The sequence below is a fragment of the Ictidomys tridecemlineatus genome, chromosome 10 (genome assembly GCF_052094955.1).
Source record: "Ictidomys tridecemlineatus isolate mIctTri1 chromosome 10, mIctTri1.hap1, whole genome shotgun sequence".
Taxonomy (NCBI): Eukaryota; Metazoa; Chordata; class Mammalia; order Rodentia; family Sciuridae; genus Ictidomys; species Ictidomys tridecemlineatus.
Genome location: NC_135486.1, coordinates 75853861 through 75873712, shown reverse-complemented (window position 1 = coordinate 75873712; position 19852 = coordinate 75853861). Strand labels below are relative to the sequence as shown.

The 19852-nt window shown below is 47.4% G+C and overlaps 1 long non-coding RNA gene across 1 annotated transcript in view; it reads left to right on the top strand.

The window, feature by feature from the left end:
* LOC144367339 (uncharacterized) overlaps window positions 1-15314 on the top strand; it is a 29416-nt gene extending 14102 nt beyond the window's left edge. The window contains exons 2-3 of the long non-coding RNA XR_013426674.1: window positions 12883-13058; window positions 13161-15314. This is a non-coding gene — a long non-coding RNA (uncharacterized LOC144367339). The remainder of the gene's footprint in view (window positions 1-12882; window positions 13059-13160) is intronic.
* The last annotated feature ends 4538 nt before the right edge of the window (window positions 15315-19852 follow it).

The window sequence follows — 19852 nt, the reverse complement described above, 5'->3', positions numbered from 1 at the left end:
CATCAATTCTAAGCCAGACTGTGAGCTCGCTGAGGCCAGCAACTGTCTGCCAGGGCTGAGTAGCCAAAAGGCACAAAGCCATAATACTTGGAGGCACTCCTGGCAACGTTTTCATATTCATTTCTTTTAAGATCAGAAGGGAAAAATACTCCAACTTTTAGATGGAAGAAAATGTTGTCAGAGATAACATATTCATCTTTTTTACCAACACATAAAATATGATTTTAAACATCATTGGAGGAGGAAGCCCCCACCAGTGTCATCTGGTGACTGCTGTCTGCTTTGCTGCAGAAAATCTACCTAGTATTAGGACATCTAGTAGGGCCTGTGAGTCTCTGTGTCTCTGTCTGTCTCTGTTCTCAGGCTGTCCCTCTTCTCAACAAGAGCTATGGGTTTTATTTGATTTGATGCAGAAGAATGTAGCATGGATGTTAGGAAAACTAAAACCAACATAAGCAAGAATTCTTTCCATTCGGGCTTGGTTGGGGTGAACCAGGTGCTGGGTGCCCCTCAAATCTGCTCCCATGACACCTCGAGGGCCTGACCCTAAAATTTCTCTGCCCTGTTTCCACAAGTCAGTGTGGCCTGCCCTGGTCAGGGGATGTTTGAGATGTCAGGTAACTGTCTTCCTGAGATTCTCCCAGCCTGCCTTGCATGGAAGCAGGGAATAGATGTGATTAACTGGGTGAATCCATTGCTGTGGACAAGGGCAGCCTTCCTGAGAAAGTAGGATAGGAACCTGGTTGTTGGCTCATTTTAAATAATGGAAATAAAAAAGCCAACTGACTATAAAGAGTTTCCTGAGACCCCAGAGAATGTGACCTCAACCAACCATGCTGAGCTTGACGTCCATGGCTCTCAGCAGGGAGAAGAGCTCTAAGAATTCTGTGGTCAGAGCCTCCCAGGAGGCCTGGCTCAGGTGACACCTGCCTCTTTTCTGTAGCCTGGTTGAGAAGCCTGTGCAGGGCCAGCCGTGGGAGGAGAGCTGCCTGGTGTCACTTGCTCCACCAAGAGGTACAAAAGCTTGGTCCTGTTAATGTTGGGGCTGAAGAACAGCTCACACGTTTTGTCCAGGCATGTGCAGCAGCACCCACCATAGTCAGTCCTGTTCCAGAGACAGCCCCGTGAGGAGGTGAGGACAGCTCTCCCTAGCACCACAGGACAACAGAGCCTCAGGGCCACTCTGGGGACAGAATCTTTGCAAGCTGCAGAGTTGGCAGCAGCCAGGCTGGCGCTTTGACACTCTCAGTGGCTTTGTTACTGTAACAAGCTTGTGGGAGGAGGCAGGGGCTGGCAATTTGGAGCCACTGTTAGAATGTGACCTGGGGCTTTGTGCTCTGTTATTAGACATTATTAGGAGAAGGCACATGATGCAGCCGTTGCTAGGAGCTTCCACCCTCTCTCGGCTCCCAGGATACCCTGGAAGTGGTTGACCCAATATTTAAGATCAGCCTGGGCACACATGAGAGGCTTCCACTCGACCCCAGTGGCCACTTCCTTTAATTAGTGAACACCTGCAAGGCAATTGTCTCTCCTAGATGTCCCCAAGTACTCCACTCATTTGGGGGGAAGGGTGACACCATTCCATTACCAACCTCTAAAGCCACCTGAGACCCTATTTGCTCTTCACTGTAGGAAAAGCACACAGTCCCCACTTATTCCAAGAGTCATTCTCCCCTAGAATCGTTGGGGTCTTCTCAGTGCTGCTGGGGTGCACTGTGCAGCCTGCTTTTCAGATGCTTCCCGGGGCAGGGCTACCCTTTGTCCTCCAGCCTCAGGTCCTGAGCAGCCAGAGCGCTGGGTAGTTGCCCACTTCCTCCATCAGCCCAGGACCTCTTCCTAATGGCTTGGGACAGTAGAGAATGGGCAACAATTTAAAATGTAGCCATCCCTGTCCTAAGGAGCCCCTGCTAGCTTCTCTGCCCCTGGGAACTCCTCACTTGCCTTCTTGTAGGGCTATTGTTCCAGCCCCCGCCCAATCCCTTCAATTCTACAGGGGAAATGTCAAGGTTTTTGTTTATTTGTTTAACTTGCTTTTTTTTTTTTTTTTGTATCAGGGATTGAACCCAGGGATACTTAACCACTGAGGCACATCCACAGCCCTTTTTGTTTTTTATTTTGAGACTGGGTCTTCCTAAGTTGTTTAGGGCCTCACTAAATTGCTGAGGCTGGCTTTGACCTTGCAATCCTCCTGCCTCAGCCGCCCCAGCCACTGGGATTACAGGCATGTACCACTGTACTGGGCAATTGCTTTTTTTATTACACTGAGCATTCAACTCTATTTCATATAAACTCCTGTTAACTGGGTGATGCCTTTTTTGGGGGGGAGGGGCTGACATGCCTTTTAAACCCAAAAGAACCAGGAAAACCTAGCAAGGGTTGGCATTATTATTACTATTATTATTATTATTAATTTATTTATTTTTCAAAATGAAGGATCGTCTAGCCTGAAGCTCAATTTTGTCATTCACCAAGAAGGCAGAAGAGGCTGCGGTGGGCTTTGATGGAAACAGCAGCTTTTCCTTCTGCACAGTAGTCTTTGAGACCTGCCTATGAACTTGACCCTGAGAGACAGACCCTGAGCACCCAGGGAGAGTGCTGGGCAGACAACATGGTCATGGTGGCCTCTGTGGGTACTGCAGTTCCTCAGGAAAGGTGACCAGTTACTGATCAGGGTTGTCCTGCCTACTGAGTGTCCTTCCTCTTTGCTACTCTGTGGAAAGCTTCTTTCATGGGAGAGTTCTGTGTTGAATCCATCTTTGGCTTCCGATCTGGTCGCCATATTAGGCCTGGAAGTTTCATTTGTGACTTTTCTTGTTCCAGATGGGGGTCACATCTGGTTTAGAAAACGGAAACTCCCAAGGAGACTGTCGCTGAATCTCTGTAAAGATCAGAATCCAGCTATCCTCCCACATCTTGGCTGAGGTCTCAGGGAAAGCAGGGCTGCAGTGATTGTGGCTGAGTCCGAGAGTACAGTCCAGGAGACTAGCATCCAGAAGGATGCTGGTCACATGGGCACACCTGCACACACACATCTGCACACTAGACTTACTTATATGCACGCACACCCAAATGTTCACATATGCATGCACACCTATTATGTGATTACACACCAACATGCACACCTGCCTGTGGGTACACATGCATGTACACATTCAGAAAATCCATAAGCACACACACAAATGCATACACACACATATATGCACACATGCACCTATATGCACATGTACGTGTGTGCATGCACATGAACGTACACATAGAGAGACATAAGTTCATGCATGCATACACCGACATGCACACACAAATGTAGCCCGAAGCTGGCTTTGGCAAGTCACTGTCACACATAGATGGGTGCTCTGAGATCTGGGAGGATCAGTGCAGCAACAGAAAGAGCAATTCCTGAGTATTTTTCTGCCCAGGTTAGTAGTTCTTGGTGAAAATGACTCCGATAGAGGTGGTTGCCCCAGGCAGGCTTTTATGGGATAAGAAGAAAATGAGGGGATTTGAACTAGGTCTTTACAGATAGGTGGGGTGGACATAGTAAATAGAAGAAATGAGGAACATTTTAAAGAGGGAATGACTGAAGGTATAGCTCAGAGGTAGGGCACGTGGTTAGTGTGCATGAAGCCTTGGCATTAATTCCAGCACCAAAAATAAATAAGTAAATACAGGGGGCACTGTAGCTAAAAGTTGGTGAAGGAGTTATCAACTCTTGTGAGAGCAAGCTGGCTGGATGAAGGTGACAGGTACAAAGGAGAACAGACTAGAAATGAGATTAGGTGGATTGAGTGGGGCCAGCTCAAGGAGGCTTGAAAGTGTGGACAATGGAATGGGTGTTAGGAGACACAGATGTTTCTCAGGAGGAGCAAGAAGAAAAGGAGTGTGTTCTGATACTCTCTTACTATTTGCAAAATTCTAAGCTAGGCGTTTCACATTTATTTCATCAATTCGGTGAGGCAAAATAGTGTTCTTCCTATTTTCACAAACGAGGTAACTGAGTTTCAGAGAAGTGACATGACCAGTGTATGGCTTCACAGCTTGTAACTGATCCAGCATCTTCAAACAGCTCTCCCAGTTCTGAAGATTGTGCCTGTTACCCTGATTCACACTGCGTCCCAAGAAGAGAAACAGAGCTAAAATTAATTGAAAGAGAGATTAACCTAGCTACACTGAAGACACAGACAGATTGGAGACTGGGGTCAAAGGACTTACTATTGAAATAAACAAGAAAAAGATGAATGGACAAGAAGAGAGGGCAACATCTCATCACACCAGAAAGCAAGGAAACCATCAAAATGGACATGGGAGCCAGAAAAATGGACATAGTTCCTACTGGCCTAGGACAAGGCAGTTCAAACATGATTCAGGGCCTGCTGGCATATTATTCTTGTATCCCAATGACACAGCAGGCTGAAGCAGGAGGATTGCAAATTCTAGGCCAGCCTCAGCAATTTAGCAAGACCCTGTCTTAAAAAATTAAAAGAGTGGTGGATGTAGCCGAGTGGTAAAGTGCCCTTGAGTTCAATTTCTAGTACCAAAGCAAATCAACATCAATTAGCATAGTAACTGTCAGGGACTAAGATGCAGTGGATATGGTAAAATCCAAGCCTTGAAAACAATGCTAAAAATAATACCCACATTAGCCAATTTTGGAAAGCATTAGGGAAACAATGCATGCTTTGGGAAAACAGTGCACGAAAAGAAAAAAAAAATGAGTGTTCATTCTGCTTTTCTCATTTTGGAAGCATTCCAGCTAACAACTGAGGAAAGAATGACTGGGTAAGGTCATCACCATTTGGCAACCTCTAAAGAACAAATGGGGATCTGAGCAAGGATCATGGATATCTGCTGGCATCACACAAAGAGCCGACAAGATACAGTGCACCTCTGGTTGAGGGGATGTCGCCATCTTTTAAATTTCCTGCCCCAAATATCCATACCTGAATCAGAATAATCGAATTCTACATATCTACTGACAGGAAGTTTAAGGGCAGACAGGGAACATATTAAATGACGTCTCGTGGGTGCAGTCAGCAAATCCACCTGCAGGATCACTGACTGGAGAGTTGATAATATTCAGAGACTGAGATCATCTGTAAAAGAAATGATAACAGTACCATGGATAAGTGTTAAGAAAGCGCTGGTCTTTTGGAGATATATTTGGAAACATTTCATGGGTGAAAGGATAGGATATTTAGCAAAGGGGTCAGCAAGATGGGAAGAGTGTATGGATGAAGCAAGACTGGCTAGGAGTGAAAACTTGTGAAATTTAGGTGATAGAGGTCCATTAAATCATTTTCCCTACTTTTGTCTATGTTTAAAAATGTGCACTGAGCGGAGGGTTGATGGTTTGCTGCAGGGAAGATGGAAACTGACGTTGAAGGAGACATTTGTAGACAGAAACGATGAATGAATCAGAGCTGGATCCCGGGCACAGAGTCGAGGGAGGAGCACAGCTGAGCCTGAGCCCTGAAATCCTCTCCATCAGTGAGCTGCCAGGATGTGGCCTGGCATGACCCAGGGTCCCGCAGAGCCAGGCCCTGACTGCAGAGAGCTCCTCTGCCCTAGGGGAGCTGAGGAATGTTCTCAGCCCAGCTGGGAAAGTTGTCTGCCAGTTCTTAATGATCTGTTCACTACTCCCTGCTCCAATGTCACCTACTCTGTGAATCCTCCCAGATCCCCCCAGGCAGAAGCAGTCACTCCCTCCTCTGGGCTCCCCAGGCACCTGACAGACTTCCTTCCTGATGGCAGTCTGACTGACAGTGCATTTCAGCAGTTGTCTTCAGTCATTCCCCACTGTCACGTGCGCCCCTGGGACAGGCCCCTCGCTGGAGCCTGAGTCCCCCACATGGAGGAGAATTATGAAACCTGCCCTAGCAGGTGAGACCAGTCGGGCCTCGGCTGCAAATTGAAACAGAGAGTGGAGGGATAGGTGTGTGATTTTGGGGGTCTATGCTTTGTGTTCTTCACTCATAGCCAGGGAGGGCTCCGTCAGAATGGAGACCCTAAACTGTTGCCATATTTCCCCGAACTGCTGGAGTCAAGTTCATGGAGGACCTAGGATAAAAATGATCCCGAGAGTCCTTCCCATCAGGGTATTTTCTGGGCCTCTTGCACCCTGCTCTGGGCCTTCAGAAGATGAGCATCTATCTCTGGGTGGGGCCCTGGGTTGGACCCAGGTTCTGCTGTGGAAGGAAGGCGGAGGCTACTTTACCAGGTGCCACGGGGAAGACACTACAGGTAAACCTAGTATACCTGGAGGGAGCAGAAGGTAAGGAGAGCCCAGGTATCAGACCCACAATCACTGGTCACTTTTTAAACCCCTCCGTGGGAGAAGCTGGGCTGCCTTGACACCGCTGTGCTGCTGCTACTGAGACCAAGTGGACTCCCTGGGAGCGCCAGTGTCTTGGCCACATGCCAACCTGTGTAATTACATTCAGCCTGTTAAACTCCCTCGCAGTCTCACTTGGATACTGTTTTCATTGAATTTGCTTTTTCAAATCAGCTTTCGGAGTGACATCTGCAGACAGTACGGTCCTTGAAGCTGCCTCATAAGGAGACACAGAGCAGAGCTCAAGACTTGCCAACACAGGCTTCTGGAGCTTCTGGCCGCTCTCCTCACCCTGCAGCAGAGGCCAGGACCCCTTGGGGACTGCTGCTGGTGGATGGGGCAAAGAGATGGTTGAGGCCTCCCTGTCCATTTGTCCTTCAGTTCAGGGAAGGGTGGCTCATGTAGGTATCTGAGCAAGCGAGCTGCAGTTCTGAGCCACAGACTCATGGTGTGAGCCCCACTGGCTGTGTGACTTGGGGCAGCGTATGCCATCTGAATCGGATGCTTCTGAAGTCACTTCTAATTTTAGCATGATGCTTTGGGGATGCTTGGAATTGTCTCAGTACTAGGAAATCAAATGTCTACCTTCAGCCAACAAGTAGGAGGTGGCCAGCAGAGGCTCCCTGGCTCTGCGGCAGTCAAGTGGGGACAGGATGAGCATAGCTGGGGCCTCCTGTTGGCAGAACACCTCCTAGCCAGAAGGATCCAGACAGCATCCCATCCAATAATGGTCCAAACTTTCAGAGTTGCAGACTCTTCTTGGAACTCCATATTATCAGAGAGAAAAGTGGAGCTGCTTGGTGGCATCTGCCTCCTTCCTCTGTTCCTTCTGCTATTCTCATGGGCATTGAATCACAAGCCTCTGGCAGTGTTGTCTGTGGTCACAGTCCCAGTGGGTTCTGGGCATAGGTGAAACCAGGATAACTGCACCACACCCAGACACATGGGCCTGTCATGGAATCCTTGAGCTCCTCAGAGCACAGTTTGAGCCCACTGATTCAGTGTAATCCCCCTCACTCTGCAAATGGGAAACAGGCTCAAGGTTAAACAGCTTATATCAGGGGACAGCCCAGAACCAGAACTCAACTTCTAGTGCCGTATCCCAAGTTCTACTCACAGCAAGCCCACCTTCTGTTGCTTCTAGCGATTCTGAACTCCAAGTACAAGGATAGGGAGAATTCTTATTATCTTCAGTGCCTACAGTCTCAGGTGCCCATGTAGATTTGCTGAATGCAATAGAACCAGGTGACTATAAAATCGTGGACCTGTGAGAGAGAGAGTCACCTGGGGCCCTGGAGACCAAGAGTGCCTATTTGCTATGTCTGTGCCGCAAGGTGGTGTGCCCACCTTGTTTATACGCAGGTACTCTGGTAAAATAAACTGAGCAGCCTGGCTTAGCCAAGAGTTCTGAATGTCCCCAGATACCTGCAGGCAACTGGAATGGCATCTGACACAGAGGACAGCTGGTTCCTGTTGGCCTAGGTGAGGAATGGACTTATCTATTTATTTTCTACCAGACAACCTAAAAATTCTCCCCCTGTGTATTGTTCTATGCAGCAAAGACTAGGTAACTCCTTGCCAAAATAGTAAGAATAACTATTTCGAAGGACCTGGGGGTGATTACTTGGTGATTTGAGTGGATTCCCTTTTTGTAGGTGCCCTGTGCCAAATCATCTTGAGTGATTAGGGTTTGAGGTTAAGCATTGCCCACTTAAGTATTCAAATATTGCTCTCCAGTGATCCTGGGGGTGGCAATGAAGACAAAGAATGGCCAGATGGCCTGGGTTTAATGCCTAGGTCTGCCCCACACCATCAGCGATCTTGGGCAAGCAGTTAACCTCTCTGAACCTCAGTGTCCTCATCTGTGAAGTGGTAATCATAGCAGTGCTGAATTCACCGGGCTTTCCTGAGCATGGGAGGAAGTCACCTGGGTAGGATAACTAGTTTTGTAGTATCGTCTTAAATGTAATTTATTGACCAGGGACTTTCCTCTAAGATGAATGGTAGAACTCCAATATTTTTAGTGCTCAGAAGAGGAGACAGGGGTAGAGTAAGAGAGATGGGGCACAGAAAGTGGGAAATGGGTGGCTGGTAGGGACCCAGAGGAAGGAGGGCATTATGAGTCTCTTTAGTCACCACCTGATCCTTTTCCCTACCTGGTCGGTTTAGGGGGGGGTCTTCTGGGGGTGGCATTGTAGGAAAGGTTTCTGAGTCACAGGGGCCTCCTGAATCCTAGCTGTGCTTCTTTTGATTGCCATGGGGATGGCTTCCTCCTGGTTCCCCATCATGTGATATAACTAGGCCAGTTAAGGCCAGGGGTTGTGAAAGTTTTCTGACCCACTTGCAGCCCATCCCTTTTGGGGCCACTCAAATGGCAGGCTTTCTGGATGCTTGGTGAACTCTTTGCAGGATTTGTGGTGGGTGGGTAGCCAGAAGACGGGGCACTTTAATGAGTCACTGCATTGTTTTGAGTCCTTAGCTGGCCCCCAAGAGGTGCTACCACCTGAGAATGACAACAGCAACAACAAACTCCAGTTGCGGACTGGAACAGGGTTGGGCTGAGCAGTCCCAGATGGCTCTACCTTATATCACTTGCCTGCAATGATCTACAGCAGTTAAGTTAGGAGGTCCCAGGTCTGAGTCCCTTCCTATTTCCATGCAATTTAGCATGAGTGATCTTAACAGGACCAGTTAGAAACCATTCTCCTTCTGTGTGCAAGAACCTTGACAGTTCTAATATGTGGCAGGAACCATTCTGTTCTTGTCCTTTAAGAAAAGTCTTGCTAGTCTCTACAATACAGTTAGGGCTGCTCTTAGCTTTCTGCTTGTTTCTAGAACTCCCAGATCTAATTCCTCTTCTTTATTAGATCTTGCTTTCTTAAAGTGATCTAATTTCTAAGCAACTAAACAAGATTGGAATAGGACAGGTGGGCCATAAGGGGCTCTCCCTTTCCTCTGTGGCTCCAGGCGTGGCCTCTGGGGGAGGCACCAACAGTTTGAACTTAGAAACTGCTTTGAGCTCAGAACTTTCTCATTTTATAGCAGCTGCAGACATGTGGGGGCCAGGCGCAGCGCCTAGAGCCGAATGCCAGCAGTATCTTGTAAACTGCTTATTTCCAGTTGTCAAGGTTCTTCACACCCCTGGAGGGGGGGGAACCTGGCTCAGAACCTGTGGTCCATGTGGTCGGAGTCAACACAAACCAGGCTGCGGCAGCAGACTTCACTTTTCCTGGCAAGCAGCCCCCACAGCTTCCACAAGCTTCTTCTGGGTCCAAAGATCTCACATGCTCTTGCTGTTGGATGAGATTAGCAATGGAACCTTCTGGGATGATAAATTCCAGAACTCTGGATGTCCTACACTGGGATGAATGCCTATTCTGCTTGCAAGTACATCCGGTGAATCTATTCTTCATGCTCCAGATCTCCCACAGTTTGGAGAAAGTTCTTCCAAAACACTAAAAACTTTGGGGCTTTCTTCAGTGACCTTTTCCTCCCAGTTTCTCTGTAGTGAAGCAGTAGAGGGGCCACTTTCCCTCCTTCCCTTGCTCATGGCCCATTAGTGGGAAGAGCCGTTCCATTATCTGAGCCCTAATGAACCCACTAACTGGAATGAGAAGGGCCTGTGGGGGCAATTTAATTTGAAATTCAATGGCCCAGTTATTCTAGTGGGCTTTAATCTGGACCCCAGAGCCCACAGAGACACGTGTACCATGGCAGTCAGAAAGGTGTGCTGGCATTGGGGAGGACCAGGGGCAGGGAGGAGGAGGCGAGTAGAGAAAGGAGGGAGGCCAGAGGAGCCCAGCTCCCAGTCAGTACTGCCCATTGTTCCGTTCATAGTTATACCCCTTCAAATGACCCAGGCCCAGACTACAGTTCTGCATGCTCTGTGGTTAGCAGCTTCAGGCGCCTTAATCGCACTCCTCCAGCTTTTAGACTTAATTCAAAATGTTCTAGAGAAAAACTTTGGCTTGCCTGTGGGTAGCTTGATGGCCTACTTCCATTTGGTAATAGGTGGTTCAGGCTGCTACTCCAGATACCTCATAGCCAAGGGGCACAGGATGGTCATCTTGGGACAAATCTTACAGGTCTAAGTTGAATGCCTATTGCTGAACGTGTCGGGTATTTATTCATTGTATATTGCTTTATTAATTGATCCAGCCAACCTACATTCACAATCAGGAGCTTCCCATATTCCCTCTACAAAAACCCCTTAATTGGGGGTCCCATTGCTTCAATTACAGGCTCTGATTGCACTTGTTGAAGTGGAGTTGTTCCTTCTCTTTCCTGAGGCCAGAGTTCCCTCTTGTCTCTTCAGCGACTATGGCTCTGTCTCTACTGGCTCTCTCTCAGCATCTCTGTGTTCAAGTCTTTTCGGTGGTAAAAATTCCTTTGGAATCCCTAACCTCTCCAGCTTCAATGTCTCCTCTCCTCCTGTTCCCAGCCAAATATGCAGACAACTCCTCCTTCCAGCAAAATCTGGCTTCCAGCCCTACACACCTGAGACTGCTTTCACACAGGTCAACAGCGTGAGTCCATCCAGCATGCTCTCCGTCCTTACACATGTGGCCACGGTGCCCATCGACCTCTCCTTTCTGGGATCACCTGGTCTATAGGGTCCTAAGATGTCACTTTCTCTTCGTTGATTCTTGCCTCTCTGATGGCTCCTCACTGACTTCTCTACTTAGTCCTTAAATGTGCCTCCTGGGGCTCTGTTTCTCTCTCCCTCTCCCCACGCCCGTGGTTTTAGTTTACCTTCCTATCCCAACAACTTCCCAAACCATATCCTCCACCAGGACTCTGTCTTCTCTGCAGCTTCTGTTTTGATGTTTCCATTTGGACAGCCCAAAGGCATGTCAAATTTTACATTTCTGTTGCCATCTCCAAAAATTAGAGTCTCCCACACTCTTTCCTGTCTTACTTCCCTAATTGCTCCCGATCTTCCCTCCGCACACTCCTCACATCCACTCAGAGTGGAAGATTCTAGAGTTGTAAGCATCTCTCCATGACTCCTGACACCCAGTGTTGGAGTCCAAGTCCCCTTTGTCTGTCTCCTGGACTTCCAGGCATTACTGGCCTCTCCACATTCACTCTTGTTCCCTCTAATTCATTTCCCGAATGATCTTTCTAGAATGCAGGGATGGTCATGTCACTCTTCTGCTTAAAGCCTCCCAACCATCTTAGGGTTACCTTTAAAATGAAGTGTAAAATATTTAATCTGACTGACAAGACCGTTCACAATCACATTCTGTTCTTCTCTAGCTACCTTTTTTTTTTTTCTTTCTAGAACATTCTTTCCAAATTTGATCTCCTGGCAAGCCCATGGTAAGCTTTTATAGACTTAATTGTGTCCCTCTCCCTTTAATTCACATGCTGAAATCCTAATCCTTAGTACCTCAGAGGCAAGTGCCTTGGGAGATAGGGCCATCAAAGATTTGCGTTAGAATGAAGTCATGAGAGTGGCTCTGATCCAATCTGACTAGTGTCCCTATAAGAAGAGGAGATTAAAACATAGACACACAGAAAGAAAAGATCATGACACTAGAAGAAGACAACCATGGGCTAGCCAAGGAGAGATTCTCAGAAGAAATGAACTGCTCTAATACCTTGCCCCCTGCCCCAGGCTTCCAGTCTCCAGAATTATGAGGAAATACTTTCTATTGTTTGAGTTACCAGACCCTCTTTGCTGTAGCAGCTGTAGCAAACTCATACATAGGCTTTGAAGTCTGTCTAAATTTCATCTAGTCAAGGAGGACTTTTTTGACTAACCCTCATAAAGTCTTTCCAGGCCCTAGACTTCCCTTTTATAACTCTTGTCACACGTGGCAGGATTTCTTCAGCAGCTGTGTTCCTTGCCAGTCTTTGAGGTTCTGTGAGAGTGGAAACTTGTATTTGTCCTGTTTATGACTCTATTGCTAGTGCCTAGTGTTGAGAGCCACAGCCAAAGGGGCCCCAGCAAACTCCCAGTGCCGATGAAGATAATATAAATTGTTAAGAAAATTGTTTTCTTTTAGTGTCTTCTGGAATGTTACCTAATTTTTTCTTTAGCCATTATTGCCAGAATAATTTATATTATCTTCATCGGCCTAGCACATTTCCTGGTATCTGGAAGACATTCTAGTAAGTATATGTACATGATCAGCTGAATAAACAAGTGAACCAACCTGAACATATTAATAGGGGAATCCTCTGAGCCAGAGACTGCTGCTCCATGCAAATTGCCTCAACCACAGAATTGGACCACAACTGCTGGGTGTGAGGAAGACAATGGGAGCCCAGATACCTCAATCTTGTCTATACCCTTAGTAGTAATTATTGATCAGGAGTCAATTGAAATGAAATCAACATTTCAAAATACTATTAAAGGGAATGTAGTGTGTATTCTGTAATCAGGTTCTATTGGACCTCTTTATCAGACCTCTGAAGTGAGGTGCCTACCTGGTAAAGGTCAGATAAGAAGCAGCATTGATGGAGGGGGAGTTCTGGGGAGAGACAGTCAGAAGGAAGGTTGTGGCAAGTGGAATTGTCTTTACCCATGGCTGATTTTTCCACAGGATCTCCCTGGAATCAGAAGAGTCCAACAGGCTGCTCCTGTCTCACAGCTACCAAAGATGGAAGGGGAGATTCCAGAGGGCTCCACATGTACCTCAGTGCATGTCTCTTTGGACCAGATTTCTCTCTGAAGTTTGTCCTTTCAAACTTCGATACCAAGCTTCTTCAGAAAAGGAAGGTAAATAGGTCCCTGGGGTCTTCCTATGTCCCTTTTCACACTTCCCCTTTTTACTCCTTTCCCCAAAGCTCCCTTACCTCAACTTTTCCATTTTCTCTCCAGCCTCAGAGTCTGAAGGACACTGGCCCAGGCTCACAAAATGTGACCCCCCTCCTGCCAGCATAGGGCTGAAGTAGGCGTGTGGGCCCACCACATTCACTCTTGGGGACTTGGACTTGGGCTCAACCATGGCCAGTTGGCTTCTACAGACAGCAGGAGCGAGGGATAAACATACTCAGTCATAAGAACCTGGGGTTTTCCTGGGAAGCCACCTGGGCCTAGAAGTGGAGAATACTGAGCTGTGGAGACGGAAAGAGAGCAGAGATACGGGATGGGCAGGGAGGAGTGGGGATGGGCCAGCAGGAAGAGCTGAGAATGGCCTGGCTTCCGAAGATTTCTAGTTCTGTTCCAGAATGTTCATGAGGCCCATCCGCAGGGATTTCTGTGGATCTCCCAGCCCCTCTCTTGACCATGCCTGCCACCTTTTTTCTTTAACCTGTTTTGAGTTGGTTTCCACTTTTCTTTCTTCCGTTTCCCTTTCTTTCTCTCCACCCCCCTCCCTCCCTTTGCTCTCTAATCCTCTTCTCCCCTCCTTTTCTCTTCCATTCCTTTCTAGTGACTCACCTGAAGTGATCAGGGCTGGTAACAAAGAGCCCAGGCTGCAGACACCAGCTATCCTGCCCCGGGTTTCTTCCCAAGCCCCGGGATTCCATCCTTTCACGTTCAGCCACATGGCGAGAGGCCTCCTCCTCAGGCTTGGCCAAGGCTGTCTGGTTTTCTTCTCTGGTTTCCCCTAAGTTGTATTCCCAAATCTGGCTCTGCTTCCTTGAGCTAATCAGCATGTTTTTCTTGTGTTTCCAAGTTCAAAACCACCACCCCTGGCAATGGAAACAAGCGCTTATTTTTATGTATTAAATCTGGGGCCGTCATCAGACACATTTTGTATGTGTGGCTTTCCCCCAACTGATCCTAAAAGAGAGACTGAATCCTACAGAGGGTCCTATTGTCCTCACTGGGTAGAGGTAACACAGCATGCGTATGTGTATCTACATTACATATAGAATTGAATCGCAGGAGTGCAATTTTAATCAAAGAGGGAGAGAATAAAACCCTTTATGATACTTTGCTTGATCAAAATTTCTAGGCCCTATACTTCACATTTGTTAATCCTCCTGGAAGAAAAGTGCTACAGTAATGACTAAAGCGTGCTGGGCTTAGCCTATCTTTATTGAAAATGTTGTGGGTTTTTTTTTTTTTTTTGAGTTTAATTTGAACAGCAGCATCAGCCAGGCTCACTTTAATTACAGTCTTCCGTTTCTATTGCTAGTTGCATCAAGCTCGGGAGAGTCATAGGGTGAACAGGGGCTGGGTACAGGCAGGGGAAGCCTTCTTTCTGGGAGGATTTCAATTGCTTTTATATATAGTTTTTTAGTGAGCCTACACTTCACATACAGGTGAACAGTTGGATTTCCAGCACAGGGCTTAGTGTGAAAGCCTATCATTATTTATTTCTTCTCAAGGACAAACTTGCTCCAAGTCTTTGTTGTGTGGGTCCCCCCACCCTCTCCGTGCCCCTGCTGGCCCACTGGGTTATGGGAATCAAAGCTTCTTATACAAATAGAGAAAACAGGAATGTAAGCAGGTGCTGGCTTCGGTTGGTCCCAGAGCAGCATGCTGTTGGATTCTACCAACTGTCTCTGGGATACTGTTGTCCTATTGGTCACCCTGCTTCTCCCTCCAGTCCTGTCTGCATGACCCTTCAGGCCCCTGTTCAGCCTCCACTGATTCTGGACAGCCACTGGTGCTGGACATCAACCATCCTTGTCCCAGCCCTGTGGGAACATCCTCTGTTTCTATCCTGGACCAACTCAGGAGCAAAACCCAAAAAAGAATTCCCTCCCACAATCACACTAGTGAGCAGAGTTCATAGGTCGACTGAAGGAGACAGACATAGGAGATCTCACCCCAGCAAAAGACTTAGAGGTTTCACTTGAGATGTTTTGTTTCTCTACCATCTTTCCTAGGAGTATCTTTCTATCTCCCTGACCCCAGGAAGTGCCCAACCCAGGTAGCTGTTCTCTCCTGTTCTTGCACAGCAAAATGCAGAGTCTATTACCAAAAATCTCACAAAACCCCTACAGATCACAGCGAAACCAAATGGTTATTGAGTTAACTAGACCCATTTTTTTCATAAAAGCCAGTTTTATGATCATCTTTCATACATAGTCATGTCATTTGTCATAAGTGATGTAGCAAAATAAATCTTTCAAAGAGGTTTTTCTGCCTACAAAGACAATAATTCCTTCTTCATGGTTGAATTTTTAATTGGGAGTTGTAAATATCATGTTGTTTTTAATGTTCATTTGAACATCCCCTCCCTTTGGATTCCATATTGTTCCATCCATTGGTTACTTCAGGAAATTCTTTCTTCTCCCCTCTCAGTGCCAGACGCTGCTCTGGAAGCCTGGCTGGGAGTAGAGTGGAAGGGAGGTCACTGGGAGGCAGAGGTGCTGCCAGGGCTCCACCCCACCTGTCTCCTTCCTGGCCTCAAAGTCTTCCCATTGCTTCCCAGGAAAAGTCCACACACCTCTTAGCCTTGTGGTGTGTAGGGCCCTCCACAGTCCGGCATCACCTGGATATTCCAATGTCACCTCCTACCATTTCTCTGCCCTTTCCTCCCACCAAGGATCCCCATCTAATGCCTTTAGTAGAGTTTTCTTTAATATGGTTTCTAAATTGTTGGCTTCTAGAGTGCTCCAGGGTCTTCCCCTCATCAGAGCACACATCTCCTCTGCCAGGTTTCTGTTCTAGCGACTAAAAGACTCAGGGGTCACTCCAGTTAAACTGGGCTAACTGGGCTGCACGAAATAACCACACAAGAGACACAAATACCTTTTTCTTTGGGGTCGCTGTGACGGCTTCTCTGACCTTAAGCGTCCGCAGAAAGAGAGACAGCGAGAGCGCACACACACACACACACACACACACACACACACACACACGTGTACACACACACACACACTGACCCCTTTTATTGAGGAGAAGCTATTCAAATGAGGCAAGGGGTCAGGTTTCAGGGGGCTGAGTATCTTCATGATGTCCACTGTCAGCAGGTTGACTGACATCTGGGTAGGCCACACCCTAAGGGCACAGTTAGAGAAGGGGACATACACAGGGCACTTCCAAGGAAGATTCTATCCTAAACAGGGCAAGGGGTTATATCACAAAAGAACAGGTGAGCAAGACACACCCATGCAGGAGACACCGACCCTCACACCCAAGAAGGGTGCCACATTTCTGCGACTGAGTGCCTCAGCACCCAGCTGGGGAGTGTAACTCAGTCACGAGTAAGGTTGGCCTCCCACACTCCTCCATGGAAGGGCCACATTTAGCCATAAGCTTCATGCTGGCAGAGTGCGGAGGCAGCTGTCCCTGGTGAGAGACGGAGGGTCAGTGTGCATGTGAGCGAGGTCTCTTTCCTTCTTATAAAGCCATCAGTATCCAGTCTTGGGGCTCCAGCTTGATGGCTTTTTCTGGTCAAAGAATATTTCACAGGATGTATGCAGCACAGTTTTGATACCATCCTGTCCATATTGTAGTAATTAAAAATGGGAAGCTAGAGTAGTAAGTTGGGCCCAGGGCTCCATGTCCCAGGAGGAGGGGTTTGAAGCTCTCCCATCCCACCGTATTTGGGGCAGGTGCTAACCTCTCTCTCTTTGGGACCCCTTCCCTTTGTGTCTCTGAGACCTAAGTTTGAAGCAGCTTTCTCTCTCTTGAAAATGTGTATAGCTTCTACTTTTTCTGCTTCTACCCAAACCCATCATAAAGATTCCGGAAGGCCCTCTGGCGGTTCATGGAGCCTGAGGTTATTGTTAACAGTGTCAGTTTTTCTAGCAAACTCTTGGCTAAGCTATGCCAAGACTCAGGACAAGCCCTCCACAAATTTTTCCAGTCTCATCTCCCACATGTGTCTTTTCACCCCCTTTCTGCCAGGGGGTAAGATATTTCACTTGCATTTTCCCCAGAAATCTCGAACAATTCTTTTTTCTAAAAGCCATCTGACATGGGCAGAGTTTGTATCTCTCCTGCCTAATTCCTGTGTCGAAGCCCTAACCTCTGATGTGATGATATTTGGAGATGGGATCTTGGGAAGGTGACTGGGTCATGATGGAATTAGTACCCTTGTATGCAAGAGAAATTATCTCACTCTCTACCACATGAGGATATAGCAAGAAGGTGGTATCTGAAAACCAGGAATAGGCTCTGTCCAGGAATTGAATCAGCCAGCACCTTGACCATAAACTTTCCAGATTCCAGAAATATGAAATACAAATGTTGGTGAAGCCCCCTGGTTTATGGGGATTCTCTGCTAGCAAACTCAATGGCCTAAAACCTTTGCTTGAAAATATCATGCCAAAAGAGGAGCGGAGTTCAGAACCAAGATCCCAGCTGCCCACACCAGGTCTTTCTGGCTCTGAGAGGCTAATCTGATCTCTGTGACCATGTCCTAGACACCAGAATGGCTCTGAAGAGTGACAGGACTCTTCTTTCCCTGTGGGCCCCTAGATGTGATTCAGACATGCTCCCTTTTTTATATAACCCCGAAATAGGCCTCTTATCTTTTCACCCCAGAGTGTGAAGCTAAGAGTGGGAAGAGAGAGCCCAAAGGACTCTACCTAATTATTTTTGGAGCCATTGAACATGACTCATCACCTGCACTAAAGATGATTCTCTTGTCTGGGGTGACTGGCGCTGGGGGTGGGGCTTATTCTACACCTGCAGCTGCCAACTAACCTCCATTGTCCCCCAAAGTGAACAAAGCCATGCGTGCAGGAGAGACCATAGGTGTTCAGGACATCTTAAGGCCTTGGAGGTGGGGATAGAAGAAAATGCAGATGTTTAGACACTCACCCACACCCAGTCCCAGTTTAGCAACCTGTGTTCTGTCACCACTCAAGAGTATGGCCCTCTTGGCTCAGTCCTTTGGGATGGCCTGGGAGGATATCCCCTAGACCAGCATGAGGGGCCCTTTCTGCTCTTCTAGCTATTTCTTTCCTTCCCACCTAATTATTTTTCTGCCCTTTTAACTCTTTCCTTGTCTTAGTCTGTTTTGTGTTTCCATAACAGGACTCCTGAGACGGGGTAATCTATAAAGAACAGAGATTTATGTTTTGCAATTCTGGAGGCTGGGAAGTCCAAGGCCCAGGGATGGCATTTAACAAGGGCCTTCTTGCTTTGTCACTCCCTGTAGGAATGCAGAAGGGCAAGAGAGCACGTGAAGGGGTGTGAAAGGGGGCTGCAGGCATCTCTTTATCCAGAACTCCATCCCATAATAACTAAACCTGCTCCTTCCATAATAGCATCAATGCACTGAGGAAGACAGAGCCTTCAAGACTCGATTGCCGCTTCAAGGCCCCACTTCCAAATGCCCTTGCAGTGGGGATCATGCTGCCAACACGGGAACCCGTTCAAACCCTCGCTTTGCTCTTTCTCCAAGATTCCTTTCCTCCTGCTCTTCTCTGACTCAGACTCCTCTAGAATTTGAGGAGTTTTCTTCTGCTCTCTTGTGAGCCTTTACCACTTTGGGTCCATCCTGGGGCCAGGCATGCCGTCCTTTCTTCCACCTGGTGAAGGACACTTGTGGGAGTGGCCATTCTCTGCTCTTATTTGCAATTGTCCTTGCCTCTTAAATACTTTAAGTTCCTAAAATCAACTGGATAGGCCTCAAATGGCAAGGGTTTAGTTCTGCAAAAATCCTTGTCAGTTTTACATTTGAGACTCAGAGTCTCCTTGCTAGCATAACCTTGACCCTAAATTTTGAAAGGGCAACAGTTGGAGCTAGGTCACATTGCTGCACTTCAGATATGTGACAACTGAGAGGCAGCCTTCCCTGAGATGTGTTGTCTTTATTTTATTTATTTACTTATTTATTGGTACTGGGGTTTGAATCCAGTGGCGCCTAACAACTGAACCACATTCCCCAACACTTTTTATGTTTTATTTTGAGACACAGTTTCACTAAGTTGCTTAGAGTCTTACAAAATTGCCGAAGCTGGCTTTGAGCTTTTGATCCTCCTGCCTCAGCCTCCTGAGCTGCTGGGATGACAGGGGTGGGCCACAGCACACGGTGAGAACTGTCATTTTAAAGATGAGAAGCCTGAGTCTTACTGAGGTTCAGTGACTTGTGGATTCTGCTGTCAACAAATTAGGGACAGAGTCAGAAGTGCAACTTGTTCTGTCTGGCATTGCGGATGGACACAGTTGTCCTGGGCACACATTTCCACTGGGGTAGAGTCCAACCTCCCGCCTCCCTCACCATGGACACCCGGTGTCCCCTCCAGGACCTCCATGGGGGAAAGAAGCTCTCCTTAGAGGCAGTCTGCTCACAGTGTAGAGCATTTCTTTCCCTTATTAAAGGAAAACGTGTCTCCTCTTGTTCCTGCCCAGAGGTCTAGCCTCTACCTCTTAGATTCAGCACCTCTTTCACTGCTATTAGTTCTCACGGGAAATTGCGGGCCTCCTTCTTCCTTCCTCCAGGTAAGACTACCCTATTTCCCTCCATGGTGAGGAGCTCTGTCACCTCTGGGAATATGCTTTGGGGTTGGTTGCCTTTCCAAACAAGAAAACCTGCACCCAACACTCCTGACACAGATACGTGGGGATTTTTTTCCGCATGGATCAATTCTCAACCCTCTGGACACTGGTGTGTGCTCTACATTCAGTTGTGACCCTAAGTACTTGGAGTTAGCGGGGTA